Consider the following 22868-nt stretch of genomic DNA (forward strand, 5'->3'; position numbering starts at 1 on the left):
GTTTGTCATTTTCAGCTTATCCATAACCAAGCAGAAAAAGCGTTATTTTTCATAGGTTTCAAACTTTAATTTGAAAAAAAGAAAAAATACTGTACCGTACATTACAGATATTTTTATGTCTGTCTAAAGTTCTGCGCGGATTATATATACGAGTACTGTGGTTATTTATATACATTCACATCTCTTGATCCTTTTGTCGTGTGCTGCAAACTGTGTGTAACATTTGATGCTATTGGATAGGCTTCAAATTTATACTGCAGTCATAAAAATATAAAATATTTATAATTACATTTTATCTAGAACAGTGTTTTCAACACTACAAAACTTGTAGTGTAACTTCCTACAGAAACTGTAGTGTATGGAATATCTGGAGGTGGGTCTGTAGTACGCTATGGCATCCCCTCCATTGCTCTTAATATCACTCAGCGGCTTCTCATACCAGCAGCCAAAGTCTTATATTTCAAAAGTCACATCAATTAATTTGCAGTGACTTGCACCGTATCTAATTATGACGTCATTAATGTAGTAACGAAACATATTCTGGTCACCTACGGAAGGACTGTCTGCGAGAAGCTCGGTGTCCTTCCTGTCGGTTGCATGGCTATGCATCCGGGGGTAGGGGATGCAAGGCTTCATCTATTACATGGAGATGTGGTATCTGCTCAATGCTGATGGGTGTTTGCGGGGGACAGCCCCGACCAGGAGTGGTGGGAGGCTCCGACGTCCCACCATCAATGATTGGACGGGGACTCCTTCGCGGCACCTCTGGGGGAGGGAATGTAAGACCATGATCCCGATGGGGATCCCCTTGGGGGTTCCCATTAAAGGCAGAGCATAAAGACCGGAGTCCCGGTGAGGGAACCTCTTTTGGGGTTCTCTCATTAGAGGCGTGGTATGTACTGCAAGACCGAGTCCGGCTACCTGGGCGGGACCTTATGTTTTGCCGAAGTAATTTCAGACGAAGACACCCCCTGGAGCGGAGTTATGCTTGTATTTGGGTACGGCTCTGGGGGGCGGAGTAAATGAAGGTGAACAACAAAAAAAAAAGGAAAAAATATATGAAATGAGTTGTTTATTTATTATAGGCTGAAATGTTTTTTTTTGACGAGAAGTACTTATTTACGAAAATTGTTTTTAAATAACACGTACGCATTCCTTTTGTGGCAACCAGTAGCACGTGTTCCGCAAGCCGGGTTATAGAACTGGTGAAGAGGAAGCAAGTAGAGCCAGCATGTAGGGAGGACCTTCCTCTATTTTTACATGTACTATATTACAGGGACATTTTAAAGGTAAAAATGTGTCTTATTTTGCTTTAAGACTTGCAAAATTAGAACTTTCTTAATTTGCCAAATCGATAATAATCTTCTTTTGTATATCATCAGGACTAAAACTTAAAATATGCTAATATATGAAAATCAAGCTTACATAATTAAAATATAATGATTATCGCAACTTCATATGGATCAAACTAGCAGATCTTTTAACGTTTGTTGGTGTAAATACGTAAAATTTCATGTAATTCTCTGTATGGAAATACTTCAGAACTACGTACCAGATATATTTCTAGCTATTCAGAACTATGAACGGAAAACGTAAGAGTTTGATTCATTATTCTTTAAAAATTTACTTCTTACTACCATTTTCAGTTATTCTCCCGCTTGCGTTTTTGTTTACCGTCATTTTTACAGACTTCTGTAGCAAGTTTTTTGTTTTTTTAGGTGACTGGCATCGACTACTTTGGTCATTTTACCCTTTCAGAATGGAAATATGTGGAGTATGAAAAATGATTATTAAAGATAATTCAAAGCAATATAAGAAAGTGAAAATATGGTTATAATATTTATTAGATTATAATATTTTGTAATTGTATATATTTACAACGAATTTCGTTACCCTCCTTTAACTTATACTTTTATTATTTCTTATTTCTTACTTTTAATCCTCTTTATTTAATGTGTTTAACATTTTATACAAACCAGAAATAAATAAAATAAAATAGATTTACTGATATGTTAAGTGATCGATAAATTCAACGTTTATTTTTAATTATTTACATAAGGTAAGTTTTTTTACTATTGATTTGCATTTCTTTTCAACATGTTCATTATTATAGCGAACTTGTTCATTATCACTTCAAAACGTGTGTGCGTGTGTTTTATTCAAGCTTTTAAGATATAAGTAGTTTTAATCTTCATGAAGAAAATGTATTTAGCATTTATAATTTTTACTTTCTTTTAGTCAAGAAACTGGTTTCTCGGTAAATGTCGATAAATTTTTATTGTATAAGTGATGATAAATTATTTTGTTGGTGCTGTTATTATTACATTTTCTTGTTTTAACGAATATTTTTAATTATAATTTTTATTTTAATAGGTTTTATGTTAAGTAACAAAAATCAGGTACTGTAGGCTGTTTGTTTGAACACATATTCAATTAATTAAACACTTTTAATTAAATTTTTGAATAGGCTTGCTGTTGTATTTGTAACGTTAACGTGTTTTATATAAATATAATAAAATTCATTTGCACATTTACTCGTTAGAATTTAATCGAAAGTCCAATCTGATCGAAAATTAAAAAAAAAAGTTTTTATTAACGTTACAATATCATTTATTCACGCAAATATGTTACTCTGTACTTTAACATGAACGATTTTAAAATGTCCGTTTGCATTTCATGTAGTAATTTACATTTAGATTCATTCTCGACTGAATGAAGGCAATTCTCGACAAATGTAAAATTGTTATAGTAGCGGACGTATACCTGTGGAGAGGCCAGAATAAATAATAATTCATGAAACAGGAGCTGTTTTAGTAATTGTTAGGGTGTAAACTATTTGACAGGGCTAAAAATAGAAGTAATATTAGGATTTAAATACTGTTCGTCTGAAAGTAAAGTAAAATTGTACCTGTACTTTAATACGAAATATTTGATCAAAATTCCAAAGATAAGTTCGGATCTCCGGATAAGGGTTTTTCAAGAGGATTACGTCAGAAAATAACTATATATTACGTTACAAAATATAACACTATTACCAAAAGCGTTGGGTGTATTGTAATTTAAAACGAGAAGTAGGCGGTTATGAAATAATGTTGTAAACAAAGATAAGTTTTTAGTCAGAAAATTGTTGTTTGTTTTTAGTGTATGGGAATGTAAAGGGTAAAAATAAGTGAAGACAAACATTAGAGTACAAGCAATAGATATTTGTAATTTTAATTCATGTTTTAAGTTTAAAGGTTAGAATCGGAAATAACAACAAACCTGTCAAAGTTTTCATAACCAGAAAATCAAACAGCAAGTGGTTTGTCTGTCTTTTACGGTGAACTAAGTTAAATTTTTACGGTGTATCTTTCATTGTGAGCAACATACATTTTACACGGGTAAAAAATATGTTGAGATGTTTCCTTCTGGATCAACGTATTTTCTTTTAGTAACCTTTGAGAATTTTATGGACTAATGTAATAGACATCACCACTGTATCGTAGACCAGTTTATTTTTTTAATGTTTTTTTTATATATATATATCAGCAACTGAAAGTAATTATGATGGTGAAAACAAAGTGTGTTGTTAACCCAGCTGATGATACAGGAACATTTTTTTATGTATAATAATGCCTGTAGTGAAAATAATATACGACTTCATTTTTTTTTTTTTTTTTTATGTAATATATTTGTATTTACATAATATACCCTATCATTATTTATTATAGTACCATTATTTTTTATTAATGGCTCTGTTATATGAAAAAGTTGCTGTAGTAAATTACAAGAGTGGTTGAAATGTTCGTAAACAAACAGCAAAAGCTCCAGATAGTCTAGAAAATATGTGTTTGTATTAAGTTTTTATAGTTTAATTCCGCTTACCTTAGAAAAAAATCTACGATTTACTATACTGCATCCAAGCAGATTTACATTAAAATGTGAGTATATTTAATAAACATGGTCAATCAGTGTCTAGAATTTACATTATAATTGTAGACCTTAAGAAAGTTGTTGCACAGGCTGCTTTACACATAATTTGCAGTTCCCTATGTTTACTTTAAACAGATTTATTAAAACTGATTATTACTTCCTTGTACGAAGTAAAGGAAGTATTGTGATCGCGAAATATTTCAGTTTTCAGATTTTAACGGAAATATCCATTTTGACTAGTTATGCGAGTTACATACGTACGTATGTAACGATTAACAAAAACGATTAGCCGTAGAATGTTGAAATTTTTGATTTTGGACTTTTGTAACACCTAGTTGTGTACCTTTTTTATTGGAATCGACTGGTCCGAAAAAGCCCAAAATCCAAATCTTTTGGATTTTGGGCTTTTCTTAACTGCAGTAATAAGACCTTCATTGAGGCTTTTCAACGATATATCGTAAGTGTTACTTATTTTCATTAATTTCAGAGTTATAGCCAAATAAAATTTTAATTAATGAAATATTTGGATCTTACAATGGGAAGGCACATCGGTTCAAATCCGACTTCATCTCCTTTTTTTTTTTAAATTTAAATATATTGATTTATTAATAATTATTAATCTTTGATTGAAAAAAAATTTCGGTGAATAATAATTCAATAATAATAACAATAAAAAAAGAAAAAAATTCAGAAGTTATTAATAAAATAAAATTTTATGTACTTTTCACTTAAAAAAAATGTGTATATGTAATTTAATAGACGTACAAGAAAGTCATGTAGTATTCACATCAAATTTTTTTATTACTTTAAATCAAATTACTGTGCATAATTTATAAAAAAATTCCAGATAGATAGTGTATGAATTTTGTTACTCGTTTCGGTGTTACTGATGTTTATTTGCGAAATCTTCAACAGTTATGTAGTAGTTGTTGCGTATATAGACGTACGTCATTGTATTGTATTATCAGTAATAACGATTACGTGTTTGTTAAAATTTACTTTCGATTAAGTATAGATTAAATGTGTTAATATCAAGATTTCCGTCCATAAAGAATATAAATCAATAAAGTGCATTAGCTTTCGTGGCTAGGCAGCTATAAAAGTGCTTAATTATCATTTTTTCGTTTTGTTTTTTTTGTGTTATATTTTCTACTCCAAAAATAAAACTAAACATTCTAATTCATAAACCGAGGAAAATTAATTTTCGTGTAATATTCACATCTGGGACGTATAAACAATAAGCTCAGTTTTTCGTAAAAGTGTTGCTTCCAGAGCAACATAAATGGTGGCATCGATCTGCATAATATATTTTTTTTTTTAGAAAATCATCTGCTTAAACTGAAGGATGTTGAAGAATTACTAATTTAACATTCAAAAGCCATTTCCTGTTCTGTTATATTCCCACATTACCTCACGATTTTTGCGTCAACGTAGACTGAACAAAGCAATAATAGAAGAGAAATTTGGAATCAATTAAAAAAAAAAGTTAACCATTCCCATAGATTTTTAGTATCCTTGAGCTTTGAAAATTTTCTAATGGCTTTACTTCTATTGAAGTTGACGCAGTTGACATCATCAGAAACTAGATGACTGAGAAAGTTGACTTGGGGCACTGCGAAGCAAACCCAGTTGTCACAGGACAACTGTGACTATAGACTAATGTTACTTAATCATATAATATGTATATCATCTTCCTGTTCTTTAAAATAAGTAAGCAATCATCCAAATAGTTAAATATGAAATTAAATATAATTTTATAAAATAAAAAAAATTGATCTAAAAGACAAGTAAGAACTTGAGCTCCGATGTTTTAACCAAAAAGTAATTTTAACTTTCTATAATCTATAATCGAGCTGGTTTTTTGTTGGGCCTGCAGACCGAAAAAGGATTCGGGTAATACACTAATCCGGATGACGAACTTCTCTAAAATTTGTCAGTAATCTTGCTTATCTTTTCCATTTTAGGAAGTGCGAGGTGATAAAATTACCTTTTTACTTGGTTTATTACTTACTAGGTTAAGTATCTCCTGTGATCAAGGAATTTTACTCTTTAATTGTTTGGCTAAAATATCAGTGTTGAAATAATTACAGAAATTAAAAATTTCGGACTTCTGTTCAACATCTAAATTCTTTAGATGATAGCCAGAATCGTTACTGTGAATAAGGTACTAAAGGATAAAAAAAGGCAATAACATTAAGAAACGGTTACATCAATGATATTTCATCTGAAGAAGTAAAACAGTTTAGTTTATTCGAAATTTTAAATTTATTACTGCCTTAAAACATGTGGGAAATTATATTACAATTAGCGTATCATGTAGAAGATGAATGCGTTATAAGCCGCAATTTCTTGTAGCTGGAAATGTAATAAGGTTATGGAGTAGTGCTCAATCCACAGGCCTAGTTGTATATCTTTCAGCTGGACATCAATTCCTTCCGTTTATACTAAAATGTAAGGTATTGATAGTGGCTTGAATTATATTCGATGTTTTCAGCAGAGCAGTGCATAATGTCAACCAGACTCAAGTGCTACTGGGAAATGTATTTTATTAATGGACTAAATGATCGTGGATTTCTGGTAGGTAGATGAATTATTTTTTGTTGTGAGAATAGCATCAGTAAAAAACAGTTAAAATTCAGAGTATTGTACTAAATTTGGTTAATCGGACATATAATTAGACAAATATTACATTGCCCACCTTAATGAACGTACAAATTTTCGAGCATTTAAGTAGTTAAAAAATAATTATCGTACAGACCGTATAACTGTGATAGCTTCTTTGTCCTTTGACCACGCGCAAATAGGGCACTTCTTGATATAATAAATAAAGTATGTTGAGATTTTTTAATGGGGAAGGTGCAAAATAGATTTTCAAAAATTGGTAATTCTTTTAAAATCTATCCGTATGGTTTGTGCTCTTTTTAAAAATAAAAATAATAATTTCCTAAAAAAATAATATCCACAACTAATAAAAAAAAGTACGGAACTGAAAATTTAGGATTTAAATAAATAATTTTTTGTTTCATAAATCATGTTTTTTTTTTTAAGGAAACCTCTTTTTGTCATATTTAGTACTTTTTGTAGGATAGTCATATTTGTTCAAAAAAACAAATATGATTAATCCTACTATGCTTTGTAGTCAACGATTCATTTTTTTTATTAAAAAACCAGATATATGATAAATCAAAATAATTTGATTTATCATATTAGTTTGATTATGATCTTTGATTATATCCCTACAATTGGGAGCATTTTCGAAAAATGCTCCCAATTGTAGAATTTTATTTCATTTTTATTTGTTAAATAAAAATAATAATTTTATATATACACAGCTTACTTAATTTTTAATTTCCTTCTTTATTATAATTTTATTTTATCGTCAAAAAAATTACTAAAAATTACGTGTTTTTGTTAAAATTAGTTTATTTCCCTCTGTTGTACTTAATCCATGTTTTCTTAATTTAATTTTGTGTTGTTTTTTTTTTTAATGAATTCTTTATTTTTATAGTGCAGAGTACAAAAATAAGATACTCCATCTACCAAGGTAAATCTTTTTTAATGTATGTTTAAAATCGCGTTAGTTCGTTTCACGTACATGACAGTTTGAAATTCTCGTTAGTTACCGGAAATGTTCACAGTAAAATTCTGTATGTCATTAAAAAATAATTTTCCACTTTTATTTATTTAAGAATAGCTCACGATAAAATAAATATAAAACAACAGTTATTGTTTGACAGAAAGTTTTCTTTCATATAATTCTATTGATGATAGCGGGACACGAAGTGTGTTAGAAAGTGCGTATCCAGACAAAAGAAAGCGCCTTACAGACTCCTCCACTAGAATCAAGTGGCTCCTTCCTTACACAGTTCTTGTGTCCATCCGATGTACGAGTATGTATAACCCTGATGCACCAATCAAGTCTTGCATAATAATCAGTCGAACGTTAACATTTGTATTTCTATTATCATTTTATTTATCGTATTTTATTTTGTATGAATATTCTACGTTTTATATTATTCAGATAGAAAAATAAATACCAGTATATATATTTTACTCGTATTTTTTTAAGACTTTTTTCACCATAATCATAAGTTTTTTGTTCCTTCGTGTGAGGTATTGGTCTGAACATTTTTTTTACACGTTAAAAGTCACATAAATACTTAATATATCGAAATTTACTGAATTTTAAATAAAAACTGTAGTACTAATTAATCAACTATTGTATCAGATAAACATTTTGCCACTTATCAGATTAAACAGAAATTTTTTTGTCATTTTTGGATCGGTGTGGATCTCGTCTGTTACATTCTATCGATCTCAGCACAGGCTATTTATTACATCCTACTTCTTCAGTAGTCTGCTTTATCTATTATAATTATTATGTTCTTTTAAAAAAAAAAAAAAATTGTGATTGTTATTCATCTTTTCAAAGTGCGTATCAGATGTAATTTCATAATTTATTTTAAGTTCTTGGTTCTATTTGAGCATATAATTCCTTCGTAACTCTTAAGCTGCTTTTAAAAGAGATATACCTTAAAATAGTAGTTTTAATAATCCTAAAATACAACTTGGCTCTTTAGAGAAACATTAGAAGACAATTAGAAGATGTTTAACAGCCGCAGTAACAGAATAAATCTGATAACTTATTTTTGAAAGAAGAGAAAAAAGAAAATTGAGTCTTATTTTGGGATTTTATTGGATTCTGCGGGAAAAGGAGTACTTTTTATGAAAGAAGAAAAGGATTTTTGTCTATGACAAATTTCCTCGTTTTTCAAGTACAATCGGCATATTAGAGCCTAAAATTAACCCTTCCGTTGGTAAAGCTGAATTTGATATTACTCTTCTACTTTAATTATTCTTTATTGGAAGAAAAATAAGTTAGTTTTTTAATCAGTAAAAATTAAAAATTAGCAACAGTTCAAGTTTGGTAAGAAAAAATAATAATTCTAATATTAAAGTATCATAAAAAAAAAATTAACATCAGTTTTCGACATTTTTGATTGTAAAATAAAAATTAATTTTTAATATTTTACATCTGCCTCTGGTTAAAAATTTGAAAAATTATTCTACCCTGGTTAACGCCTCGTTTAGAAAAAGCAAAGTTAAAACGCAGTAAGTAGTCAATTGAAAGTTACCAATTTTGTAGAAATCTTATGAGATTTTTACTAATTTGTAAGTTGTAAAGTTGAACAATCTATAAAGGTGTATACAATTTTGTAGATTGGAGGTTTATTACTTTCATCCCTTAATGATATTTAATAGCTTCAACTTCCAATCCAATAACATCTCAGTTTGCGAAAAAAAATGTTTTAAACTTGCAATTCAATAGTATGGAAATTCAAAAGTTAGAAAAATCTTTAAAAAATTAATTTTCTTTCGTCGGGTGCTTTGATGAAAATTAAAAAAAAAATTAAATCATATTTTTTCCATAATGTTTTATGATAATATCATTTTTATTAAGCGAAAAATGTGCAATATAATCATTTTCATGTATGTACCTTCTATAAAATGGCTACACAGGCTCAATTGTATCTCACCAACCTTTCATTGGTTTTTTTTTTTTAATATTTTACCCTTAAAACACATTATTATAAAAAACAGTTCCAAAACATGTAATGACGTGCGCGCACGCACACATACACTCACTACAAACACATAATGCTGCATACATGTTAAAGAGCTTTGTAAACAAAATTTGAAATCTTTTCTTTCTGTGATTTAGTGGACATCAAACGCTGAAACGTAAGAAAGGTCTGAGGAGTAATTTTCTAATCATAATTTTTTCTCACTAATTCCCTTTGAAGTCCAATTCGTACTTAAAGCTTTTCTTATTATTAATCTAGAGATTTTTGACAAAAATTTAATATAAATATTTAAATGTGTTAATACAGAAAGTTAAGCATACATTTTACGACTTGCCGTTTTATCAGATTTCTGGCCGTATTATTTTACTTTCTTCATTAATAGTCGTCTTCTATAGTGCATAGTATGACATGGTTTTGGCCAAATGTTAAACAGATAAAGTATTGGTCTGCTGAACGTAACCGTAAATTTATTGATATTTTGTTTTCAATTTGTTTCTTATTTTTAGTGTTAATCCATTTCGATATTATATTTCCAATAAATCTTAAATTAAAGGTTAAAAACCGTTTCGATGAAATTTAAAATCAAAGGATTACAAAAACCAATCTCGGTAGGACAACGCCATAAGTAGACTTCATTGAAACTGGAGAAAAATTACATTGAATTCAGGAAAAGAAAGAGTAATGATATCTTGGCTTAGCAACGAGTAAGAAACAACAAACTGATAACCTTAATCTAACGTAGCTTAGCTTTCAGTGTAATCCGGGTTAACGCTGGGGAAATTTAATATTAATAACTATCATTGAAAACGAACGGGGGATTTAAGATTCAGGTAAAGGAACCAGATTCGTTCAATAATTAGAACTAGAAATAAATATATTATGGATAATAATAATAATTATTAATAGTAATTACCTTGTAAATAATTGTAATTTGATATTTTATTATTAATATTAAAATCTTCTATTAAATATGCTGATTTTTTTTGTATTATTTTTATTATGATTGTTTTTAATAATAGACATTTTACGTTTTGTAGAATAATTAAATTCATATTAATTGATTATTTTAGGTTAATTATATCTCGTATGTAGAATATTATTAAAAATACAAATTATTATTTTGTAAAAAAATTTCAGTCAACTGTATTTTTTACATAATTATTTATTGCTGTTAAACGTTTTAATATAATGATTTGCCGAAGGCCAGCCGGCAGTAGTTATGTCGTCAAACCGGCGAAAACACCTGGGAAAGCACGAACGGTGGGTGTATTCATGAACTGGGAACACTATTAGCATTTTAATGTCATTTCCAAACCTTTGTTCCAACGCAGTACCGGAAACTCCTCTACCGTTCCTGTGTTATATGATGGGGTGAGGAATTTTTGAGCCTGCTCCACCCATAGTTTGTCGCCCTTCATCTGTGGGCAACAATTATAAAATTTATTGATTTTTTTCTGACACAAAATATTGAACAGACATAATTTTGAAACAAGACTGTTATATTCTGTATTTATAAAATCCTTAAAATAAAACCCTTTTAAGAAGTCGTGATTTTGTCGGATAAGTATTATTGAACAGTTAAATTGTATCTTAAAGGTCGATGATAATTTTCTAAGTTTTGTAACTTACTTTAATTGTATTTTTTTAAGTATAACTGATTTACAAAATGTATATATAGCTTTTGTTCATTTTTATAGCTAATGACATCTGACATTCAAAACTTAAGCATGTAGCAATGGAGCATTATAACGCTTCTTTCTTTTTTCATAAGAACTTTATATAGTGTCATCCTTTTTAAATCGAATGCTGTTACCGATATTTGTTTATTACATTTTAAGATAGATGAGTTGTAAGAAAAGAATGTAATGCTCGGTCGTGCCTGAAATGTATCTGTGTAGTTTAAAATTTAATTTAATTCTGAGAAATGAGGTGATATTTAAAAGAGGAATGAAGGATTTGTCCTTCAAAAATAAATAAAATTTATTTTTCTGCACTATACATGCATTGCTGCAAATTTTATCAATTCACACCACCTTAATTTAATATATTCATTTAAAAACTAATATATTTAAATGAACTGTAAACATTTTTATGTTAGAGTGGTTGGCCTTCCAACCTACGCCGGGTACCTCTCTTTAACTGTCATATGTAGGTTTATACGTTTTACCGACCTGGTCACTGACAGGCAGTCGAGTGTGGTGTTATGTCTATTCCTTTTTGCGTAACTCATACAAAATTGTGGTAGAATTACGAGTTGATTTTATGGAATCTTTGGTTCATAGGATGATCAAAGAAATTGGATAGATATTAAATAGTAATAGTAAATATTGGTTCATGATATGATTGTTCAAACCAGAAGTCTCCGCTTACGAACTTACAGTTATAATATAAATATGGTGTAGGAGCTCGACGTAATTGCAGAGTTGTTGTAAACGGTAGGTTGGTAGTTAAGCATTTATGTCATGGTTACTGATGCACCAAAATGTACGCTAACACTTAGCGTTCTAGCGTGTTATCTGGTTATGCAGGTAGGCGCCCATAGCATAAGCTCTCTTCTTTTTCTTATAAGAACTAGTCTTTAAAACATAAAAGAGTTACCCATCATTAAATAGGATATGCGGTCTTGGCTTGTGAATCTTAGCATTAACAATTCCTCTCGCTTGGCGATCCGGAGACATAAACTGTTATTTCTAGCATCGAATACAATTAAGTTTTGTTTTCTATTTGAATGGTGGATGCGGATGTCGAATATCAATCGAATCATTCAAAACTGATTAAACGATGATTTTTTTTTATAATAAACTGATTTGAAAAATGAAATATGTCTTAAAAAACGATTACGATTTTGTACAATATGTTTCTGGTAGCTCATTTTCTGTTCTGCGAAAGAAGAAAAAAATTACTTTCAATCTCAAAATTAAAAAAAAAATCAGATTTTTTGTATCTGTAACAATGATTTAATGTTAGGTGATTAAAAATAGTTGCAATAAAGACTCTTCAATAGAAAAATATCCAAAGAAAAGGAAAAAAATAAAAATCAGTCGACCGGAATTTGTCTCGAAAACTTAGAAAATTTTTGATTTGAATTTTTTATTCCAGCCTGTATAAGATTTTTTAGTGGTATATATTATTTAGTTTATTGCTCTAAAAACATTCTGTATATATAAACGTTCATTAATTTTTATGCAAAGTTAGGTAAGAGTATTACATAAGCAGCCTACATACATTCTAAGGACAAACTTTGTTATTTAATCAAGGTATTGCTTTCATTACTATGCTAATAACCTTAATTCCTCCTACATGAAGACATTGATTACTCTAATTGTTAATTCAATGATAAATTTATAGTCGTACTTTGTTGACGGGTAATTTTATTCTCTGATTTTTAATTTGTGTCATTACATAACATAGTATTTTTATAAAGTAATAATATAAATACTGTTTGGATTTTATGTATGTATATGTAAATATTTACTGATAAAAATATCTATTGCGTATATTATATATTAGTACATTTATTATTAACGTTCGTAGTTAATTGTAGTTTTATCTTCTGTATTTATTGTCATACTTAAAAAATACTTATTTAGGAAATTTATTAATAGGAAATTGAACTTTGATTTTTAATTAGACGTCTTTAATCTCATTTTCTTTCGATATGCATATTTAATATGTGTTCTTTCTTAATAAAGCTGTTATAATTCGATTGGTTAAATCATTTTTTTTTTTTTTAACATTGTTATGTTTTTTAAATATAAAAATAAAACTGCCACCTCTCTATTTTTTTTAATTTACTCGTGCAATACATTTTTTCTCTCTGTAATAAATTTTTTCCCTCTACTGACTGGAGACAGTGTGTGATGTATTCGTTCTAACAGAAAAAGATACATTAATTTGTTGCTTTACTCTGTTTCATTCTTATTATTGTGGTATTTGTATCACATTTTGAAAAAATTCTCTGGTGAACAGAGGAAGGGTATTACTTGTAGGGCTGAATAACATCACCTGCATTTCAGCGGACTTTTTTTTTTCCTGCATCCCTGGGCCGGATATCCAATTAAGTATACTCGGCCCAGAGACGTGTCTTTTGACTCTAAACGGTCTTCCCGCCCACCGGTTTTACACCCGGCACGGAAGGTCAACCGCCCCGGTACTAGATCTTTTCTTGCCTGCCTCTAATTCCCGCCGACGAGGGCAAAGCCCGGCTATGCCGTTCCGCACCCTCGCCGACAGAAACCGGGTCTCGGTCTTTATGCCATTTGCCTCAAACCGGCGCGACCAGCACAAGGAGCGCTCGCACCCCCAAAACCAGCCACGCCGGCCGGGTCTAGGTCTTTTAATTTTATCCCCGCGGAATCTCCCCGGAGTCCCCGTCCCCTCACCGAAACCTGCACGCCAGGGCATACAGGCTCTCAGAGACGGGGCTGTCCACCTATCCCTATTTACGATTGAACCTAACGATTCCTTTGTCGCGCCTCCTCTTCCTTAGTGCGAAGAACCGTACCGGCGAAATTGTTAAAAACGTTCCAGTTCTGCTCCCTCCTTAGCGACCACTCTACTATGTTATTCGCGTTCAGGTTATTGACTGCTATGAATTGTGTGTATTGTGCCCATCTTCGGCATTCGAACATCGTATGCTCTGCGTCGTCCACCTCCTGGCAGTAGTCGCAGTTAGGTGTGTCTCTCTTGCCGAATCTTTTTAAATAGCAACCAAAACATCCATGACCCGACATCATCTGTGTTATGTAAAAGTTCACCTCGCCATGTTGGCGATCCAGCCATGCGTCCAAATCACTTATTAACCTTTTGGTCCAGGCCGCAGCGTTAGTCTCTGCCCGTACTTCCTTCCACCACTGTCGGGTCATCGCCTCGGTCTCAGCTCTACTACACCCTTCCGCTCTCGCTTTCCTGCTCTTGATCTTAAGTTCTATCGGCGGGACCGACGCAAGCACACATATAGCTTCATATGACAGAGTACGATACCCTGCCACCACTCCCAACAATGCCGTTCTGTGCATTCTTCGCAGTTTATCCTTGTTTCTTTGTATCCTGATTGCATCAGCCCAAACCGGCGCCGCGTATAACGCCGCAGACGCAATCAGTTTCCGTTTGGAGGCCCCGGTACTGTGTGTTCCACGAATAATCTTCTGATGGCTTTTATGATGAGCCCTACTTTTTTGCACACATTTTCTATATGCCCACCAAACTTGAGACTTTTATCTATTGTCACCCCTAGGTATTTTAGAGGACTTGGTATACTGATATGTTACATACAGTGTATTTGTCTCAGTGATTTAGGCGATGGGAAACCACTTTATTCCTAACTATTTTTAATAAACATGGGATGTTGTTATGAACGGTTATGCAATTTTTTGTTCAACTCGCCCAAAAACATTACGGTTTTGGCACTAATTTATATACATTATATAATAATATTTTAAAGAAAATACGATACTTGTAAAGCGGGTTTATCTGAAATACCTGGAACCTCTACGTAGAACTGGTTAGCTACTCGTCTTTATTTTATCTAAAAGATGACCAAAATTGTAAAAAGAATTTTCCCTTTTTGGGTGGAGTTATTTTGACAAGTATTGTTAGCGATGTCTCACCGATTTAATTGGAAATTTTCTCCGCAGAATTCCCATTTCCTAGAACTAAAGACTTATGTGAGTGACATTCATATAATATTATTCCCTGTGGATCGAATATTTTTAATTTCCATGAGTTTTTTCCGAATGTTCTAACCCAGTAAAACATTTTTTTAATATCCTGTGATTAATTTGAAATTTTAACTCAAATCGTTTTGAATTTGTATATATGACAACTTTTAAATGCCTTACATTAATAATATTTAAAACTTCTCTCAGCAGGATTAATGAAATGAATAAAAAATAACAGTTTCCGTTTACTCTCATAATTGGATAATTGTCATTTATTCAGTTAGTAAGATTTTGGATTTTTAAAAGATTTTTTTTGTAATGTCTGATTTTTAATTTCTATGATTACCAGATTTCGTAAGATGTGATGTATAAACATGTAATCGTTGGTACATTTGCCTCTAAAGTCTAGCGGAAACTTTCTCAACAGTCATTTATTTTTCACGTTGCTCCTAAAATAGGTCCATGTCGGATTCATGCAGGTCAAGAACTTGAAGAACCAGACTTAATAACAGATGCTTCTTTTGATATTTATTCGTCTGATATTTATTTGTAATGTCTGATTTTTAATTTCTATGATTACCAGATTTCGTAAGATGTGATGTATAAACATGTAATCGTTGGTACATTTGCCTCTAAAGTCTAGCGGAAACTTTCTCAACAGTCATTTATTTTTCACGTTGCTCCTAAAATAGGTCCATGTCGGATTCATGCAGGTCAAGAACTTGAAGAACCAGACTTAATAACAGATGCTTCTTTTGATATTTATTCGTAGTCGGTTCAGATATTTAATGTGCGGTGTATTTATTTCAGACAGCGTTTCTTATTCACATGAAGTACTGTTTCACCTTTTTTCTGCGTTTCTAAAAGACGTGATTTTATTTCGTATTCTTATTTTTATGTAAAACGAGAGCAGTATAATTTAGTCCTTTAAAGTCTCAAATTTATATTTTTTTATGGTGAGAGTAGAAATTCTTCCTAATCTTGATTTTGAAAAGTTGACACTTATTATCATTACTGTTGTTCTAGATAATAATACTTGTTACCTTCTATCTTACTAAAAATAAACTTTATATATTCCTTGCATAAAATTTGACAACCCTTAAATTTAAGTGTTTACTAAAATTTGAGATCATGTTTTATAATTCGTGTAGAATATATACTACTGTATTTTGTAAACAAACCTTCGCTTAATGATTGCATAATTTCATCATTGTTATTCAAATTATTTAGGATATTGTCAGTTTTTCGTTAACAGTAGTTTACTCGTTTGTTCGTTAAAAATCTGATAATTTTTGTGTCCTATAAAATATTCAATGAAATTTTGTACGTTGCAAGTTTTATGGACTTTATTATACTGTAAATTGATAAAAAATGTCCTTGTTAAAACAGTCGGGAGTTCTATTTTCTCAGTCGTTACTGATCTACTTCAAATAATTTCGTATTCAGAAAGCTCATAAAAGATTCATCTGATCAACCTTGAGGAATACATTTAAAAAAAGGAAAAATAATACAAGTAAAGAGTTGAATATAATATTGCAGCGGCGACTAGTCGGCAGCCTGGAACACTGAAACCGCTGTTTATATGCACTGAACTTGAACCCGCTAGCCGCTAGATGAGGGACCATTACTGTTCCTGCGCCGGATATGACGTCATCATTAAGAAATGAATCTATTTATACGTTGCCTTGACTTCTGGCTGACTGCGACAGATTCTGATGCTGAGGTAATTTCCCAGTATGATTCATAATTGTTGATCGATAATCTTAATTTAAGTGAAAGTTAACATTTTATTTTAATGTTTACGTCCTATTTGTTTGTATTTCTTTATTAAAATTCTATAAAGTATAAAATAGTGTATCTTTGCTTGTATTAATATAATCAGTTATATGAATTATTTTAGTTCCAAAAATATTTGATAAAGTTTTATGTGTTTAAAAATTACGACTAAAAGATTTCATATTTTTGTACAAATTTATTTTTATATCATTTTAATAATGTTTTAATGCACTTATGTTGATTAATTTTATTTTATAAACAGTTTTTTTTAAATAAATTTGATTTTTATTACAAAAAAATATAATATTAATCACATTTATAGTTAAAGGAATTCGGTAATAGTAAAAATATATATCTACAATTTTTGTTATCAAATATTATCTTGATTCTTAGGTACGACCACTTGATATAAATAGTTCTACAAATAATTTTTTGGGATTATACAGATTGAAGTTTTTGGTAAATACCAGTTAAAGGCAAAAAATCATTCTCGTATCAATTCCTTAAAACCTATTTATAACGGTTAAATATTTTTTAAGAACTATATTATATTGATTTTATATATATTGTAAAAAGTATTTATTTAATAGTATTATAAAAATTGTCTGCTGTTACTAAAAATATTCTGAGATGTTTAGCATAGATATCATACACCAATAAATATTAAAAGTTTTACAAATATTTTTGGTAAATCACATTTTCAATTGTATTATTTTAGTAGGGCTATTTTTCAGTATGTTATAAAAATTGATTCTAGCTAATAAAATACATTATTTTACTGTAAATATAATATAACTATCAGAATTGTTCAAATCTTAATGAAAATTTCAATTTTAAAAATTTGGAATAATACTGTTCATTGGTATAGTGGATAAAGGCATATTATTGTAATAAATCTTATATATTTATTTATTCAATGCTCAATCTATTGATGCAACGACATTATATTTTTGACCTTCCAGTACAATTTTTCATCAGACATGTTTCTATAATCAATCAGTTCTTTACGTACTTCTAACTGCCCCCAATTCAAAAAAGAACCTTCACTTCTACAGTAACACATACAGGAGATGCGAGGATTTTCATTCTGAAAAGATGTTCCGCAGGACCTGTAGAAATCTCTGGAATCTGTGAAGACACAGATTCCATTCGAGGGTTGTAAGGAATTATATTCTCACCATTAAGTAGAGCTATATGGTGTTTTTACCGTCAATCTGAGTTGTTAGATAATTCAGGAACTTTTGTCTAAGCCTTCGATTTGTAACATTTAATGGAGTGGTAAGACAAACTATATGTTTTAGTCATCAATATTCAGGTTCCTTGCTTCGCAATGAGTCAGCCTTTTCTCATTTCCTTCAATTCTAATGCGAGACAGTGTCCATTGAAAGATAAGTAACGTTAACTTAATCTAATATACCAATAGGCTGAATACTAGATCGTGGATACCGGTGTTCTTTGGTGGTTGGGTTTCAATTAACCACACATCTCAGGAATGGTCGAACTGAGAATGTACAAGACTACACTTCATTTACACTCACGCATATCATCCTCATTCATCCTCTGAAGAATTATCTAAACGGTAGTTACCGGAGGCTATACAGGAAAAAAAAGAAAGAATATACCAATAGGCTGCCTAACTTCAGATCTTCTTGATATTATTGGGAGACCAACGTCGAGATTTTTTGGAGGGTAGGTTTAGAATCACAAAACAATATTACTTTCTTCGGAATTTCAGATCTGGCCAACGGCTGTTTCAAAGCGATATTAATTGCAGCTCTCTATCGAAATTAATTTGATGACGTCCTATTGATAAACAAAAACTGAAAAAAGAACTATAGATACCAACTCCAACGCGCTCTCCATTCATTGTCAATATAAATATGGACCATTCTGGCTTGGGATAGTGATTTTTAAAAACTTTTGCGCGATGACTTCAATAGTATCCCATCAACATCCGATTTCCTCAACAGCTCACCTATGTCGAGCCTAGCTTCAATGTTGAATGTACGTAATAGGCATTCTTGAAGTTAGAGGTTTTCTTTACTACAAGGAGGAACGAACTTCTGCTTTATCTTCTTAACCTGCTGAATGAAAGCCTTTTGTGGTTTTAAACGTCTATGCGGACATATCTATGCTAGTAGTTGTCAAAAGGCAATCTAGTTAATCTCTCGTACTGAAAAATTGCTAATCGTTTTATTTCAATTGCCAATGGCGGATTATTCGTAGCAACTTGCATTGCCAGGATCGGTGTTTTCACAGTCCCAGTAATAAGTCGCACGCCCTGGTTCTCAATCCAGGTCAGTCTGTATGCGTTCAATCTCAGCAAGTTTGCTGACGTCAGGCCCCTCACACCCGTACAACAGGAGACGTTTGATATAAATCTTATATTTATTTTAAACATTGATAAAGAGCATCCCCACTTCCCAGTCAATCTTTTAAGTATATTTTGTCTATTCCTTACTTTCTCTGACGTCTTTTGAACATGTTTCTTCCCCGACATATTTGTATCCAGGAACAGACCAAGGTACTTGGGATCGCCACCCTTTTGCATTTCCTCCCCCTCATACGCCAAATTAACCTCTGGGTGAGAGTGCGTAAGAGAGAATATACTGTAAAAGGTCTTTTATGTACTAACCGTCATGCCATTTTAAAGGACCAGTTTGCTAGAGTGGTAAGGGCTATATTTAGTTTGGTAGATAATTTATGTATTTTGCTTTTCGGTAATGAAACCCACATAACAATGTCGTTCACATAAAGTTGTATTATGATCCATTCTACTTTCTGTAAAGCAGTTGGCAAGTCGTTCGTCAAGATATTGAACATGTCCGGGCTCAGTACTGCTGTCTGAGGAATACAAACATTTTATTTCCTAAAACCCGATAACGTACCGTTGACCCTCGTAGCATTAAGATATTCCCCCTAATATTAAGTTTCACAACTTTTCGCATAACTTCATTCTCCAGATTAAATCATACGAGTAAGCACCTTTGAAATCCACAAAAACCACCAGAATCGTTTCAGATTTATCCAGAGAGTCCTTAATTTCTTGGCTGAACCGTAAAGTTGTTGGGTGGTGATCAAAATTTCTGAAGCTTGCCTGCTCCTGACGAATAATATTTCTGCTTTCCTCCTGGAAATAGGTGAGCATTTGCAACATTTGCAAACATTTCTTTGCACCATTTGCAACATAGCTTTAGCCAAAACGGTGGAAATATAAATTGGGTAGAAGCTGAAGAGAAAGAGAGAGAGAGTCTGATTAATTTCTGGGTTTCAGAATTGGTACATTTATTGCCTTTCTCCAGATTGCTGGGACATCCGTTTTCCATATTTGATTAAATATGGAAGCGTCCGCAGCGCAACCGGTCCAAGGATTTTGAGTAATTCTGCCACTATCACATCGCAACCAGGCGTCTTTTTGTTCTTTAGGGAGCTGACGGCCCCTTCAACCTCCTGTACGGTGAACTCGTCGTTAAAGATGTCTTGACATTTATTGCTTTATATGTTCTCCTCCTACTTAAGTTCTTTTGGCATCTGAGTGTGTTTTGTAAAATATTTGTTAAGCGGTTTTGCAAATTCCCTCTTCTCTAGGATCTACTTCCGGTCGCCAATAACTGGCTGCTTAAGTGATTCTCGGCTGCCATCCAAGAAAGATATAAGTTTGAAGACTTTGCTGACTTATCCCTATAGTTTAGAGTACCCGGAAACTTGGAAAATTCATCCTTTTTTGATTTATTCACCTCTTGTCTCTTAATTTTAAACGTAAACCCGAAAGTTTGTCTGTTTGTTTTTGTTCTTACACCACGCGAAAACCTACCGATTGGTTACTTTCAGATTTGTTGGATGAATTCGAGTTATTCCAGGGATGGTTTTAAGCCATATACTGAGGACCTAGCCCTCTCGGGAGCAAACTTGTAAATTAAAGATATTCATTAAAGAAAAAAGTTGTTAATTCTTTTACTTAATTATTATATTGCTCTCACCGTGGAAACGAGAAATAAGTTACCGTCTAAGGTGTGTCTCTCTCTCTCAGTCTAATGGTTAAAACTGGTTAAATTAAATTTTTAGAATCTTTCCTTCAAAAACGATGGTAAACATAAAGAAGTACTTCGAGATTTTATTTTTGGTGGTGATATGATTGCACGAAATTATCGTTGTGATGTAAAGCTAATAAAGGGAAAAATTGTTTAAAAATGTTATTGTTTTTACGCGTTCGTAGTTCTACGAACGGACTCAATAGTTCTCTCCTAGCTTCCTATACTAGGATAGTTGATTTATCCAACTTAGAACGGTTAAAATTTGTAAACTAACAGATGACTCCTTTAGCGCGCCCTGATGTAATCTTTATTGATGGGGAAAGTGAGAGAGTGAGTGAGGTGTTAAAGGGGCTCGGGTGTGGTGGCGGCGGCGCTTCAACGGCTGGGTTGTGGCGTGCGTGGGACTAGCTTGTATAGACTTGTAATAATAAATAGTATCTGTGCCTTTGAATCGGTTCAGTTTTGTGCTGTTTGCTTATAAATATACGGTTATGTTTTTTATCTCTTTTTTTTAAATGTAAAGTATCTTTGTGTGGAATTATATTTAAAATTATTTTATTTTCAGTCTTACTATAAAATAATAGATAAAATCATATGTCCTGTTTACATTTATGAAACATGTTATGAGAATTGAATAAATTTAAAATACTCGTAATTTAAATATAATATTCTACCCTTTTTTCAACGTATTCTGTAATTATTGTTTTATTTGGGTTTTCTACAGAAATAATACAGCGTTAGTTAATGTAGTTTATACTAAAAGAAAAAAATAATTAGAAAAATATTTTCTTGAGAGATAATTTCTGACAGTCTAGTTAAACAGTTATGGCGTTGTCCAAACTCTTCACTTTCACTTATCCTTTTGTGGCAATCTAAATAAAAGTTTTCCAACCCTGAACGTACGGCGACGTAGACTACGTCGGGCTTCCTAGACAGACAACGAAATGTCTGTGTAAATATAGTAATAGAGTGCTATAATGTTGATACGTATGTGTACTTTCCATTCAATTAGTTCTATTAATAGTTTCTTACGAGTTCGAGTCAACTTGTTTTTGCCTTTTATAACAATTACCAGTTTATAAAATAGTATGTTTACTATATTTATGATTTCTTCTTCTTTTTTTTTGTAATTCTATTTGTTATTTAATGTTATATTTTTAGCCTACTTTTAAAAGAATTTATCGATTATACATCTTTAGTATTTAATAGTAGCTAGTTTTCTTCATTTTTTTTCCAATAATGTAACTGATCAATTAATATAAATCAATGTAATACTAGGAAGTAAGTATTTTTTTCGACATGATTAGCTCGTTATGTTGTTTCTTTATATTTTTTATTGATATGTTTTCAAAGTAAAGTTAAAAATTTGTAGATTAGAAAAAACTCTTAGAGCTTTTTATTTTCAACATTGTTTATAATTCAAAAATTTGACGCGATAAGGTGTTGGCGAAACATGCCATCTTAAGAATCGACGTACTGATTCAAGCTGATTCACTTTGTGGCTTCGTTTCTCTTTCAGATTGTACGTAATATTTTATGTTTTTCTTAACTGAGATTTTCCCGCTCTGGTTCCAAAAATAACTTTCTTTAAGAGAGTATATATGTGTAAAATGTCACTGATATTTATTGAACTGTATTCAGAGAAATTCATATCAGCTCGCTCCAGGTGTGTTCTCCTAAACGAGTATTTTAAAATTATTATTTTAGTATATTTATTATTTTTAGTAAATTAATATCGAATAAATCTTTTAAATAAATGATAAATTATTTAGAACAAAAGATACATTGTGTCAAATTACCTTTTACATTTCGTAGTAAGATGTAATATAAGATCTCGAAAGCTGTAAATCTTTTTAGACCACGCAATTTGCGGGTGATTTATTATTTTTAATGTTTTTGGA

The 22868-nt window shown here is 31.3% G+C and overlaps 1 protein-coding gene across 1 annotated transcript in view; it reads left to right on the forward strand.

Annotated features, from left to right (window-relative positions):
* The window catches only part of LOC142320257 (uncharacterized), a 482609-nt gene that overhangs the window by 166860 nt on the left and 292881 nt on the right, over positions 1-22868 (forward strand). The gene's annotated exons all lie outside the window — the stretch shown is intronic.

Source organism: Lycorma delicatula, chromosome 2 (genome assembly GCF_047948215.1).
Source record: "Lycorma delicatula isolate Av1 chromosome 2, ASM4794821v1, whole genome shotgun sequence".
Classification (NCBI taxonomy): Eukaryota; Metazoa; Arthropoda; class Insecta; order Hemiptera; family Fulgoridae; genus Lycorma; species Lycorma delicatula.